Source organism: Ovis aries, chromosome 14 (assembly GCF_016772045.2).
Source record: "Ovis aries strain OAR_USU_Benz2616 breed Rambouillet chromosome 14, ARS-UI_Ramb_v3.0, whole genome shotgun sequence".
Classification (NCBI taxonomy): domain Eukaryota; kingdom Metazoa; phylum Chordata; class Mammalia; order Artiodactyla; family Bovidae; genus Ovis; species Ovis aries.
Genome location: NC_056067.1, coordinates 5,184,369 through 5,199,054, shown reverse-complemented (window position 1 = coordinate 5,199,054; position 14,686 = coordinate 5,184,369). Strand labels below are relative to the sequence as shown.

General features: G+C 51.0%; 1 protein-coding gene and 1 long non-coding RNA gene across 3 annotated transcripts in view; both read right to left on the bottom strand.

Moving 5' to 3' along the window:
- Nucleotides 1-14,686, bottom strand: part of WWOX (WW domain containing oxidoreductase) — a 915,505-nt gene that overhangs the window by 470,780 nt on the left and 430,039 nt on the right. The gene's annotated exons all lie outside the window — the stretch shown is intronic.
- The window catches only part of LOC121816358 (uncharacterized), a 34,763-nt gene extending 20,077 nt beyond the window's left edge, over nucleotides 1-14,686 (bottom strand). Inside the window, exon 1 of the long non-coding RNA XR_006055899.2 lies at nucleotides 1-14,686. This exon is cut by the window's left edge and continues 18,766 nt beyond it. This is a non-coding gene — a long non-coding RNA (uncharacterized LOC121816358).

Here is a 14,686-nt window from a genome sequence, read left to right as displayed (position 1 = left end):
GAGCAGCCCTGCTCGCCACCAGAGAAAGCCCGTGCAAAGCAATGAAGACACAGTGCAACCAAAAATAAATACATTTTTAAAAAAAGAGGGAAGAAAGTGACTGATGCTGCTGACCATCTCTGTGCCTGGCATTCTGCCAGCCATCTCACCTGCACAACATCTAACTCCATCAGGTACAGTAAATAAGGCTGCCCATTTTAAAGGTGATAAGACTAAGACTCAGGAAGAGTAAAGTTGGTTATGACTTCCACCACTTTGAAGTAACCCAGATTTGTACTCAAGGGGGCCTGATTCCAGAGCTCACTTCCTACCTGGATCAGTGGCAGAGGGGAGGGCCGGATGTGGCCCGAGGAGGTGAGCTGGGTCTCTGCAGGTGGATGAACAGAGGGTCTTGAGTGGGGGAAAAGAAGGAATCACCCAGCAGGTACCGGGTAAAGACAAGAGTCGAGCCCTGGGCCTTGGATGAGCACCAACGTTACCACCTGGTGTCCCTCCAGCCCATCTCTGATACCCTCTTAACAATCTGCTCACACTTCCAGGGACCCGCATGGCTTCCCACCTCCAGGGGACTTGTTCTCCTGCCAGAGTAAGACACTGAATAGCTGCCTGTATTCAACCTGACATCCACAGATATTTAAGAGTCTAATTCGATCGTTACATCTTTTCTGTAGACACAAAGGAACCACAGGCTTCCGGCACCTCGGGGCTCCCTCTCACATTCACCGTGCCCGTTTAAGCGTGCTGGGGATGGATACACACGAAACAGGGCCGTTTAACTAAAGATGCTGCCTAACGGGGCTACTTCGCTGCCTGACAGTGTAGGCAACCTTGGTGGGTCCTAACACCAGCCAAGAGATGCCAGCCACCACGGCTGGGGTGGGGTCCAACTTGCTCATGAATACGGTGGCTGAACAGATGGATGATGGCTCCAGCAGCCAGGGGTCTATCAACTGAGCTCAGGAAAGCCAAATCCCCGTCAGTGCCAGGCTTAGGAGACGCTCCATTAAGGAGACTCACGTTGTTACAAGAGTTAAGGATATAAGCTCGACAGCCAGCCCACTTTTCCCCCGCCCCTTTTCACTGGAAGGCTCATCACGCAGGTGATGCTATAAGCTCTGAAATTTTCTGGGTGCCTCAGGTGGCTGGCTCACAGAAATGCACCTTTGCAGGCCAGGTGAGATTTGTGGGACGGGCAAGATGTGGCATGGAAATCCATTCCCTAACCTTTCATCAGGCCTGAAATCTACTGTGAATGCAATTCCTAAAAATCCATGTTGGCCTCTGATTTAAAACTACTAAATCCGGGTCCCTGAGAGCACCTCCATTGTAATAAGTACTCACTGTGACAACATACGCTAACTGTACGACCTCAGAGGCTGGCGTGGACAACCAACTCGTGAGGAGCGCACTGAAGGTGGCTGTCCTTGGATCCACACCCCTGAGGCTTTAGGGGCAGACTGAGGCACTGGGGGAATATTAGACATCTCACCAGCGGGCTGCCGTCGCAGCCGGCTCCCACCGTGGTGGACGACAGTGAGAACAGGGTGTCGTGACCCTAGTTTCACACAGGTGACAAAACTGAAATCTGTGTTCCCTTGGGACGTGCGTGTTGTCTCCAGCTTACGGAATTTAAGGAGGGAACTATCTGCAAGTGTACAGAAATGAGTGCGTTTTTCTGAAAGGCAAAACACTACTCAGCCACAAGAAAGACGAAACAACGCCATCCGCAGCAACGTGAAGGGACCCAGAGATGGTCACACTGCGTCAGACAGAGACAAAGGCCACATGACATCGCTGAGACGTGGGGTCCAATCTTTTTAATGATACAAATGAACTTACAAAACAGAAGCAGAGGTGCAGGTGTTGAAAAAGAAACTTACGGTTACTAAAGCGGACACGTGGGGGGCAGGGGCAGGATAAACTGGGAGCTGGAGGTGAACATACACACACTGCTGTCTATACGTGTGCTCGGTCGTGTCCGACTCTCGTGACCCCATGGACTGCAGCCCGCCAGGCTCCTCTGTCCATGGGACTCTCCAGGCAAGAGTACTGGAGTGGGGTGCCTGCCGTTCCCTTCTCCAGGGGATCGTCCCAACCCAGGGATCGAACCTGGGCCTCCTGCATTGGCAGGTAGATTGTTTACCACTGAGCCGCCTGGGGAAAACCAGCAAGGACCTACTATACAGCGCACGGAACTCCATTCAATGTTCTGTGACAACCATATGAGAAAGGTATCCGACAAGGAATAAACAGATGTGTATGTATAACTGAATCACCTCTGTACACTTGAACACAGCATTGCAGGTCAACTATAAGCCAATAAAATCTTAACAGTGAAGAGTCCTAAGAAGATATACACACCTTTTCATCTCCAAACTAGGCCCTGAATAAACTGAAGAAACACTGTGGTCACCGTATGGAGTGATACATTAAAAGGGACAAAAAAAAAGATCATTTTTATACAACTCAGCCAAACGACTTTTCTTTTCTTTTCAGACTTCATTCATTCTTCCTGCTGCTTCCCTTTCTCACCCTCCTCCCCTCCTTCCTTAGGCTGACAGGATCACTCAATTCCCCTGCCCACTGACCGGGCCTGTGAGATGGGGACAGAGGGTGCCTGTCAGGCTCCCCTATGGGTTAGATGAGAGGATGGGTGCACCCACCTTGGACACTCTGGGCCTTCAACATATAAAATGATCGTGTTAATGGCTACAACAAAGTTATTTTTACTGAGGTCAGAAGTGGCCACACACACGAAACAAAAGGACCAGGGGGAGAGGAGAGGAAAAGAGAGTGGGAGGGGTTCAGGCAGATGGGGAGGGGTACGGGCAGATCAAGGTTGCGTGTTGATAGACAGGAGAAGAGCTGGGTGAAAAAATGAACAGGGGAAAGTCAGCCTAGCAGATAAGCCCAGGCCACCCGAAGGAGAATAAACAGGGGCCTTCTAGTCAAAGCTTGTTCTAGCAGGGGAGTCAGCTAGACGCTCAAAGGCAGACAAGGAAGAGGGCACATTTTCTAATAGGAAAAGGGAAGGCTTCAGGGTGTTATGATTGGAGGCCGTCAGCCTGGGGAAGCTAGGGGCAGGCCAGCTAGGAGCGTGACATCCTAGGGGCTTGGTTTGGGAGCATATCTGGTTTTCTCTAGCTGGTCCTGAAGATGGAAGTAATGACAAAAATTAGCAACGCTGGGTGTTACTGACCTAGTCCTGAGCATTTCTGGCTGATGGCTGTGGAGGCTGCGGGTCAGAGGTCTATGATCAGATACGGCCTGGCCATTATCCATTTGTATACCCAGTCTCTCATTAGCAAGACCATTTAGTGACCTGTAACCGTTTATCCCAAAGCTGTCCATGAAAAAGACTGTGATGAAAACTCTTCCCACAAGCAGCCTATGCAGGGGGACTGGCTGGCTGGACCACCCACAGTGCCTCCTGACCACAAGGGCACTGAAGTCTCAGAAAGCTCCCCACAGCCTAGGAACAGACTCCCCGTCGCCCCGGGCCTTCACCCAGGGGTATGCGTGAATTTGAGAGGAAAAAAGTGCTCTGGCGTCCCACAGAAATAGCTATTTTTCATACCACTCCTGGGAGGTGGTAATTTATTCAGGCATCTTTCAACATACTTCCCGTCCGACTGATTTTCTCTCTGCCTTCATCTTCTCCAAGGTGCCGCCCACCTGTCCTGGGTGAGCAAGTGCGGTGTGCACATAGGAAGGTCCAAGAAGCTGGATGAACAATGGAAAAGACTGCGCTAAAGCGAATGGAGACACTCGCTGTTCATGTGAAATTTCTGCCAAAGTGACTACTAATGTTGCTCTTTGGAAAAACAGCAGTTAAAAAAAAAGTCTCTAGGTCTTTATAGAGTTGGACAGGAAAATGGTTGGGATTTCCCCAAAGCAGGAAAAACTTGGTTTCATGTCACCAGCCTTAGCCAATACATGTTCGGTCTATGTTCTAGAACTTTCTGTTTTGGATCTAGGGTTTAAAGCCAGGATCTGCCACTTAGCAGACAGGTGATCCTGAGGTTCACTTGGGATTATTTTGAGGCAGAAGGGAGGTGATATTCTAAGGGCTGGTGTGGGACTGGAGCTTAGTGAGCACAGAGGAAATATAGCTCTGATTTTTTAAATGGGGAGGAATAGGCCTGCTCTCAGAGAATGGAAGCAGGGAAGGTTTAATGCAATGGAAATTAGGCCAAAAAGGCAGGTGGAGATTCATCTCCTTCCCTAACAGATCCAAAGGTGCTCTGCAAAGTATCTGATCACATGTTGAAAATGGACCATTATTCTACAATCCTGTGATTTGTGTAACGACGTATTTGTGCAGAAAGACATCCAGGGTGTCTTTCCGACCCAGGGATTGAACCCACGTCTCTTTTGTCTCTGGCACTGGCAGGTGGGCTCTGTACCACTGAGCCCCTGGGAAGCCCATAAATGTGGAGAAAGACAGAAGAAATCAGAGTAACCAGCCAGTCTCCAAGGTGGAAAGAGAGGTGAGCCAGACTGTGAAGTGAGCCCTTCAACATGGTCTGCGTGTGCCTGGCTGGCATTCATTTGCCCTTTCCATAAAGCACCCTAATTCCCAAGGGAAACAGTTGTATCCTCGGTCCCAATCCAGGTGTTTTGGCGTCTCATGATGGCAGATGATCTATACTGTGCAAACATTCCTACAGGCTGAACCAAGAATCCCAACCCCCTTCCCCCAGCCAACAAGATCAATGCCAGTCAACTGGTCAACTCCAGGTTTTGACAAAAGGTGTATCTTTCTTTACCATCATCAATGAAAGATGCTTCTATATCTATACAGGGAAAAGCCGAGCCTCATAGGGGAAGAAAAAAACTTCATGACATCTGAATACCTGGGTCCAGCACAGGCTGAACCCACGATAGTCCTGGAATTCTCACTTACATAAGGTAATAATTACTTTTTTCCTCCTCTATAGCTGGAGAAGGCAATGGCACCCGCTCCAGCACTCTTGCCTGGAAAATCCCATGGATGGAGGAGCCTGGTGGGCTGCAGTCCATGGGTTCAGGAAGAGTCGGACACGACTGAGCAACTTCACTTTCATTTTTCACTTCTGTGCATTGGGGAAGGAAATGGCAACCCACTCCAGTGTTGTTGCCTGGAGAATCCCAGGGACGGGGGAGCCTGGTGGGCTGCCGTCTATGGGGTCGCACAGAGTCGGACACGACTGAAGCGACTCAGCAGCAGCAGCACAGCCAGCGAAGCATACACAAACTGAGTAAATGAGAATGGGAGATGGGATACAGAGGAGTGACTTTCTTCATGAAGTATCAGGATATCAAGTGATCTGGTCACTCATTACGGCAAATGCCTCATGCTGGACAAAAAACAATTTTTTGTGTGTGGGGCTGGGGTGTTGTCCCCCAACACCACTTCAGCTGCTGAGCGAGCAAAGAGGAATAGGAACAAACTCCGTAGCCACAAGAAGTCTGGGGCTTCCTTTTAAATCAGTTCCTAGAAGGTGAGGAACCAGTACATCATAGTGAGACGATCATTTATAACGGGACCTTTATTAGGAGCCAGGGTATAAAACTACGTGAAACAGCCTCCTAAGCAGATTCGGTGCGTGCCTGATTAGCCTCCTCTCCCACGGGGGCCAGCTGGCTCCAGGCAGTGGGGACGCCACCAGGCCACAGGCCTACAGCTGGGCACGTCCGAAGGGGCCTAACTGCTTCCTCAGGGCACAAGGGGGTGCCTGGCTGCCGCGTGGGCTTGAAGACGCGACGACCAGGCTCAGGTCCCCTGACCTGGCTGTGTGGCGTCCGTGCTGCTCACAAATCCGGTGGCAGCTACGGTTTGCCTCTGTGGTCTGGCTTTGTTGCTGGATAAATATGAGGAAGCTAGGGACACGGCAAGTACTTGATAAGTGGTAGCTATTTTCTAAAAGTACATGTTTCCGTTTTAATTCTTAGGTGTGAAAAGGGCAGGGAGGGGCTCAGTACAGTTCAACCTGAGATCCTCAATACAGGGTCTCAGGTCTCCACAGTTGTCCACAGACAGCTCTTCTGTCATTTCAGGCAAACAAAGAGGCCCGTATCTTGGGTTACGGAGCCTGGGTTACTGGGGTCAGGGGTCACTGTAGAGCCATCATTTATTGAGAGCTTACTCTGGGCCAGGCACAGTTTTAAGTATTTCACGTCCATGAACTTAACTTAATCCTTGCAGAATCCCCATGCAGTACTAGTAATAATGCCAGTAACAACAATGGTAGATACTAGTAATGATGTTAGTATCAGAAGCAATAACCCCAGGGTTTCACATCTATTAAGAGCATTGAGAGTGCCTTGGACAGCAAGGAGATCAAACCAGTCAATCCTACAGGAAATCAACCCTGAATATTCACTGGGAGGACTGATGCTGAAGCACGAACCCTTTGGCCACCTGATGCAAAGAGCCGACTCACTGGAAAAACCCTGATGCTGGGAAACACCGAAGGGAAAGAAGAAGGCGGTGGCAGAGGATGAGATGATTGGATGGCATCACCGACTCGATGGATGTGAATGTGATCAAACTCCAGGAGATAACGAAGGACAGAAGAGCCTGGCATGCTACAGTCCACAGGGTTGCAAAGAGTCGGACATGACTTAGCAACTGAACACGACAGCTAACACCAAGATGCGGGATGTAACCTGAATCCTGACAGCAGGATTCCAGAATTTGTTAACTGTGTCCCGACCCTAAAAGGCTGGGCAGGGTTAGAACAGTGATGCTTTTCCTTCACCTGTGACTAATGCGTCTGGTTGCCCACAAGTCCCCAGTGATGAGTTCTGATATGTAACCGAGCAAAAGGCACAGTGGTCTAAGTGGGAAGTGGCCTCGGGCCTGCAGTTATCTGAGCTGGCAGGAGCCCAAGGCAAGAACATAGCGTGCCTGTGAACCTCATCCATCCGGTGGGCCCTGGGGGTGCGGAGATCACAGAAACCAATGAGGTGAGAAGGGATAGCCTGGATGGGGAAGAACTTGACCTGGTGCACACAGACGGTGCTCCGCAGATGTCACGGATTCCCACCAAGGCTGGAAGGCAAGCAGGAAGCCCAGAGAGGAAAGATCTTGGAGCAAAAAAAAAAAAAAAAGTCAACACAGAGGGACAGAAAGAGGAAGTTGGAGACTGAAGCCCTGGGTTCAAATCCCACCTCTGACTTCTCCCATCTCCCCTGCACCCCCTCCCTACTGCCCTCTCCACATCACGCCCTCACCCTTGAAATAAGAGTGAGTGTACATCCTGATGACAAGCCATGCGGGAGACGAAATATTCACAAATACCCCTTGATGAGGAATTCCAACTTGGCATATACAAAAGGGCCATACATTTAAATATTTTGCTGTTGCTGTTAAATGGAGAGAAATTGTAAATTACTGGGGTGGGGTGGGGCAAGAAGACTCCTACCCAGGGATGTCACACCCCATTTAATACAGCACTTGAGTGTTTACCCTCCAGCAAAATTGGTGTTATTTCTTTTTTCCTCCTCGGCACCTTCCACGGACCCGAGGCTCTTGTTGAAAAGGGAGGAATAATGCTCTCTTTGGTGTCTGCGATCAAGATCTATTTGGCAGCCCACTCCTCTAACGCCGCCCGCGCGGAGAAATAACTTCGGCTCCCCGTTAATTTGAGTATTGAACTGAAATTCTGCAGCTGCTTTCTGCCAGGCCTGAAAGCAGAAATTAATTCCAATGACCCAGGCGAGTGGAGGGGAGTGTTGTCAGGTAATTAGTCTTCGTCTTCTGCTACTCAGGGTCTATCAGGGTGCTAATCCATACATAAACCCAGGCATTCCCCGAGTCACTCGCAATCTGCGGGGCCATTTAACTGCCTCTTGGTTGGGTTCGCCAGAGCCGGGGCGTCGCAGGCACACGGATGAAGGCTCCCTTTCGTGTCCACCCTTCCGTCTGCCTGGCTGAGGCCTGCGGAATTAATGCAGCTGATTTACATGTTCTTTCCCTGTTTGATCGCGGTGTCTGCCATTGATTAAGCGGAGCTTGGGGTGGGAAGGGGAGCGGGGCGCGGGGTCTCCCCCTCCTGCGGCGTCTGACTTGCCAGTTTATTAATGAAAGAGGCACCGATATTGATGGCCCTGACACTAGCAGTGCAGCAATTAGAGGGTCTGTCCTTCCAGGATTCTAATTAAAAAGGAGGCTTTTCTGCCCAGGATGGTTCCTATTGTCATCTATGCACTCGATTCTGGCTTGGGTTGGGGTTCCTATGCCTTTTCCTTTAGGAAAATCTCCAGGGGGGGAGGGGGCAGAATAAACACAGGTTCACAAAGCTTTGTTCCTAATGAGGGTCATTGTGAAATCCACGGAAAAGAACGGTACTTAGAGAAGGTACCTCTTGACAAAGGCAGCCTGCCTCCCTCCAGTCCTCTCCCAGACACTTCTCTGGGCTTCTGGTTTTTCATGCTTTGAACCCTGAAGGACTGGGAGTGAGTGGGTAGGTGGGGGTGTGCGATGCAAACAAATGAAACAGTAGCTGTGATAACTTTCTGAGCTACTGAAGCACCTGCATCCGCTACACTGTTCACCCTTCTGGCAATTCTGTGGTGTGGGTTTCAGGGATTCCATTTAATGGAGGAGAAAACTAATGCCTAGATCAGAGACGTGCAGTGGCTGGCGGCTCTTCCTGACCACACTCCTTCTTCACCCACCTCCAGGCACTGAGCACCCCCAGGACCGTGGGGCCAGGCAGGCGACACAGAGGAAGGGGGAGCCCTGCCCCTCTGAAAGCGCGGCCGGCTCTGCAGGCCCAGCCAGCCCAAAGAGGGGCCTTTGCTGGCAGCTGGCATTATAAGAGGGCTCAAACATCTGGAATTTTAGGTGCTGAAAGCTGCCAACTCACCACTGAAGCGCCTTGTACAGTCTGCAGCTTCAGACACTCTACCTGCCTCCTTAGGACTCTTGAGATTCATTTTGTTTCCTCAGTTTTTTTAAAATTCTGAGCCCAGCTCTCCCATGTCACTCCCTTGCCTGTGCGGTCACACACCAGAAATGGCCCCAGCACAAGGCTGAATTGAGAGAAGAGACACTAGCTCGGCTCATCAGCACCATTTTTCCACATCCCATATGTATGCGTTAATATACAGCATCTGTTTCTCTCTGACTCCACTTGGAATAACAGGTGCTAGGTTCATCCACCTCTCTAGAACCCACTCAGAGGCCCAGAGGGAGGGGATGCGGGGATGCGAGGCAGGCTCAAGGGGGAGATGATACACTACACTTATGGCTGATTTGTGTTGTTGTATGGCAGAAACCAATACAATATTGTGAAGCAACTTTCTTCCAATTAAAAAAATAATTAAAATAAAAATACATTTTTTAAAAATGAGGAAACAGACTGTGGGCCTCAGATGCCTTCCTCCTGGGCCTCCTCAGCTGGCATCAGAGCCCTCTTTACTGTTCGTCCACCCAGGCCAGACACAGAGCGACCAGGCCCCAAATGCCGTCCTCCTGGGCCTCCTCAGCTGGCATCAGAGCCCTCTTTACTGTTCATCCACCCAGGCCAGACACAGAGTGACCAGGCCCCAAATGCCCTCCTCCTGGGCCTTCTCAGCTGGCATCAGAGTCCTCTTTACTGTTTGTCCACCTGGGCCGGAGGCAGAGCGACCAGGCCTACACCCCTGGAGCTGGGGAGGGCGTGCTCCCCCGAGCCCACCTCTCCTGCTCAGTCATCCTGAACCACCCTCCTTTACTCCCAGGTTGGTAATGAACAGACTATGCGACCTCAGATCTTCATATTTTTTCCTCTCCTGTGCATCCGTTTTCTCATCTGCAAAATGGGAGACTCATTCTGACCTCGCAGAGGAACCTTGGGAGGTTCCTATGAGAAAAAGAAAAAGCATGAGAATGTCCGAGCACAATGCCTGTCTCCCTGTAGGCAGGCCCACCAGGCCTGACCGCCTGCACAAGCAACTCTGCCCAGCTTGAGGTCCAAGGCGGTCCGACTAATGATACATACGCAGGCTTGTGAACTGAGCCTCCTCCGCTGGTGTTAAGAGGACAGTAATGATCAAGAACTGGACAGAGAGCCAGCCCTGCAGCCTCAGTTCTCCTAGCTCTCAGATGGTCTTTCATATACTTCCCTCACAGGACTGTTGGAAGATTATGTTCTCAAAGCAGGCCTGACACTTAGCAGGCCTGAGACTTAGCAGGCCTGCACAAAAGCAAGCTCTACCACCAGCTCCCAGACCTATTAATTCTCTTGCTCTGGATTCATAACACTCAGGTTCTCATGCTTAGGACTAAATCCCGAAAATGACAACAACAGCAGCAAAGCCCCAAACAAACAAAACACCTGAATGTTCCGGGAGCTACAACTATGGTATCTCCCCGTAACTTCTCATTTTACTGTGACTTCCTAGAAATAACATCTGACAGAGAGAGCGGCGGGCGGGGGAGAGACAGAGAGATGGACTTGACAGATAGGAGAGCTCTAAGGCGCTGATGTATTTTATTGGAATCAGAAGTGCTCTGTCTTCCCTCTGACCCCCCTCCCGGCCCCTCCAGCCTGCTGCTGGAAGCACCAAGGAGAAGTCAGAGGCATTAGTCCAGTGTCAAATAGCACTGCCATCCACATTCTAGGGGAGTCAATTGCAATTAACAAGGCCATTCAGAAAAGGCAGGTACAGACCAGACAAAGGGAGCAACAGCCAGATCTTATCAGAACCCAAGGCCAGCGGGCTGGGTCTTTCAGAGGCTGTTTGCACTGGGTGAAAAAAAGAAAAAAAAACGGCGATGGAGGAAGATGAGGGCAAAGAGAGGTAAGCTGGACCAGGACCAAAGGGAAGGGCGGGGAGGGGGAGAGGCAGGCTCTGAGCAGAGAGATCTACAAATGGGAGGGCCAACTCCTGAGCCCAGCCCCTGGGGTCAGAGCTTGACTCTGCCCTTGGCTACTGAGGACTCAAAACCACTCACCCCTCCAAACCCTGGCTGGCTGATCTGTAAAACGGGCAGTGACAGTCCCTCCCTGTCTGGCTGAACTGACAGTGCAAACAATGTCTGCAAAGTGCTGAGGGTGGCGTGTGGTGCCCGGCAGTCATCCTGAGAGAAGAGCCTGGCTCGGAGTGCGAGAGGAGGCCTGGCCAGCCACGAAGGAAGCAGCCTCTTCCAGCAAGCACCCCGGGGCCAAGGTCAGGCGCTACAGGCGGCCGTGCTGAGGGCGCCGCCCTGTCCACTCCCAGCCACTGCGCCCTGTGACACCCCCACCCCACGAGGTGCTCACCTTTCCTTTCAGAAGGGGGCCTGGGCACCTCCCATGTGCTTGCTAGCTCTGTGCCATCCACCATGGCACACCCAGAAGATAACCTCTCGAGGCCCCTCTGTTTTTTCTGTTCTGAGAATGATGTCAGGGACTATAAGGAAGTGCGATGTGGTAGACAGAGGCTGAAAGAGGACGAGATGGTTGGATGGTATCACTGAGTCAACGGACATGAACTTGGGCAAACTCCGGGAGATGGTGAGGGACAGGGAAGCCTGGTGTGCTGCAGTCCATGTGGTCGTGAAGAGTCAAACACGACTTGGCAACTGAACAACAACAAATGTGGTAGAAAGTTCCAGCGAGACTGGTCTTCAAAGGCCAGGCGGCCCACGGATGAATCCCATGACCACAGACCAACCTCCTGACCTGTTTAAAGCTTCATCTGTAACACGCGGGTGGAAATACCTATCATTAAAGGATTACCACAAAAGAGGGGGCAGGGCAGTTCAATGTGTACTATCAATTTTTGTTTTTTGGTCATCCCAGGGTCCCTGGTGTGCTCTAGATGGACAGGCAGGAACACTCACATGTCTCCAATGGGCACATGGCCTTACCTGGAATTGGGCAGCGGAGGGGAGCAAGCCCAGACCCCACGAGCCTCTCCAGTCAGATAGGGAGTTCTCCCCAACGCACACACCCTCACTCTGGTCTTACGAAGTCTTTAAACAATGGTGCGCTGGCCCCATGAAGAAGTTACCTGTAGAAGCAGCTGGATTAAGTGGAGGCTGAATACTTTCTAGACCCTCACCTGGACCTAACGCCTGGCTCCAGGGAAGGTGGGGAGCTCTTCCTTCTCTCTGCACTTTCTCAGCTAAGCTGCCTACTTTTGTTTGCATGCCTTGGCAATTAAGCCTTCATCTGTCAGGTCCCTGGTAGAATTCTAGGAACTTAGAGCTAAAAGAAATCCATCAATTTAGATTTTTTAAAAGTTTCTATGGAATCAGAAAAAAGGGGGTCATAAGGAGTTAGCAAAGGGGCTGAGAACAGTGAAAGAAGACAAGAGTCGCTTGATTTTCTATCAGGAAAAAAATAATAACACACAGCAAAACTTCATTAAGCCAGTGTTGATCTAGTCCAAAGAGCTTATCATCTGGAGCAACTATTCCCCAGTCACCTGGATGCCTCTCTTGTAATCTCCTGAATGCTGAATGTCTGATAATGAAATATATGAATGTATCAGAGAAGCCAGACTTGATTTACTCGAAGGCGCAGGATATCCTGCAGAGATGTCTCTAAGTGTGCAGAGGAACAAACAGTGCATAGTAGGTAGTCAATAACCCTTAGCTTTCTTTCCTTGCATTTTGTATTATCGGAGCTTTAATCTGATTTATAACATGTTCAGTCCTTATCAACAATAACGTGTTTCCATTTTAATATACTACCTTTTATTAAACTGAAGTCACAAACTTAATAGCAAGGGCTCGTCCGAGGCACTTTAATCACTACTGGAGCGCTGATGTCTCTCCTAGGAGAACGGGGGCAAAGCTCAGTTGCAACGACGGGGACCGCCCATCTACCTCTGTGCTGGCAGAATGAGTTACGGGATTGTATTATCAACGCAATTAGGCCGGGCTCCCTCTGCACGTCCACGACAGACCTCTTGGCTCGGTACAATAAAAGGTACTTTCCTCTGTGACCTGGTTTCCAAAGCACGCTTTCCCCTAAGGAGGCCACCACTGATGCTTGCATGGAAAGGCTGACCTCTGGGTTCTGTGTGTATCTGTCATTCACAGATTTTCCCAACACGGACCCCTGGTCAAGGGCAAATGGAGACCATGTACTAGTGCTTCTCGGGGTGACAGTGATGTGAATGACGTTGATGACAGTGTGAATGACGTTGACTTTTAATAATGATGAGGATGCTGTGAATGATGTCAGTGGTACTAAGTACTGAGCACTTAATTGGTACTGAGCCTTGGGGCTTCCCTGGTGGCTCAGCGGTAAAGAATCTGCCTGCAGTGCAGGAGCTGTAGGAGACACGGGTCCAATCCCTGGGTCAGGAAGGTCCCCAGAGAAGGGCGTGGCCACCCACTCCAGTATTCTTGCCTGAAGACTCCCATGGATGGAGGAGCCTGGTGAGCTACAGTCCATGGGGTCGCAAAGAGTCGGACACGACTGAAGCAACTTAGCGCGCACGCACGAGCCTTGAGGAAGGTTGCTAATGCATCCCCATTTTATAGATGAAGAAACTGGGGCTTAGAGAAGATAAGTGACTTGCTCAAGGCCCAGAGGAAATACCTGGCTGGTCCATGACACGGACCCAGGCATGCGGCTTCCGATTCTGTGGGTCACCGTGTGCTAGGCCCATGCCTTTGTCTGCTTGGCTGTTGTAAGAAAATACCAGAGGCTGGGGGATTTACGGAACAGATGCTGATTTCTGACAGCTCTGGGGGCTGGGAAGTCCCAGATCAAGGTCCTGGGACCCTGACCTTCAGCAAGATGGGATCTCACCTGTGGTGAAAGTTCTCTTCTAGGCTTGCAGGGGCTGCCCCAGGCTGTGTCCTCAGAGGACCCTTCCTCAGGGCGCACAGCAGGAGACAGCTCTGCTTTCCTCATCCTATCAGGGCACTGACCCCAGGATGACCTCATCTAAACCTAACCCCCTCCCTCCAAAGGCCACCATGCTGGCCACTGGGGCTTCAGCCCAGGAATCTTGGAGGACACATTCAGTCCCTAACAACCCATTTCAAGCAACAGTCTCCCTTCTTGCTTGGTCAGGAGCTACACATTAGAAACCCTCCCCGTCCTCCCAGAGGAGATGTCTACGAGGTCCCTTCACCGGTATCTAAGTCAGAGTAGCTAGATCTAAGTCTGCCTGGCACCCCTGCTCACGCCTCCTGGGTGATGGACTGAGGGATCCATTCACAGGCGTGGAATGAGAGGGCTTCACGCCACCAGCTCCGGCCCAGAGCCAGGCCCCAGCAAACCCTGAGTCAGGCAACACTCGACCGCAGACACTCAGGGGAAAGAGCATGGTTTCAGCACCAGACACACTTAGACTCGAAGTCTGATGCTGTCGGGCAAGGCTTCCTGTGTGAACGGCGGGGAACCAGGTTCTGCAGGCCTGCCTTCAGGACCCTGTGAAGATGCCCCAGTGCCGTCAGGGCACTGAGCCTGGCACGCAGTAGGAGCTTGACAAATACTAGCTGTCTCCCAGGCTCTTTCCTGCTCTGAGCCCTTTCTCCTCCTCCTCTTTCACAAATGCACCACTGATCCCAATTCCCTCCCCCACAACACACACATTCCAGCCCAGAACTGAGCTCTACCCCGCTGGCCCTGGGTTGAGCTCCTGGTGGATGACCTTCACAGGCAGGATGCCTTCTCACTGGTTCTAAGGCCCTGAAGCTTTAATGCTTCCACCGACTCTTCCACTCGAAGATTTCTGGTGCAGGAATGAGTAAGCGAGAGAGACAGTG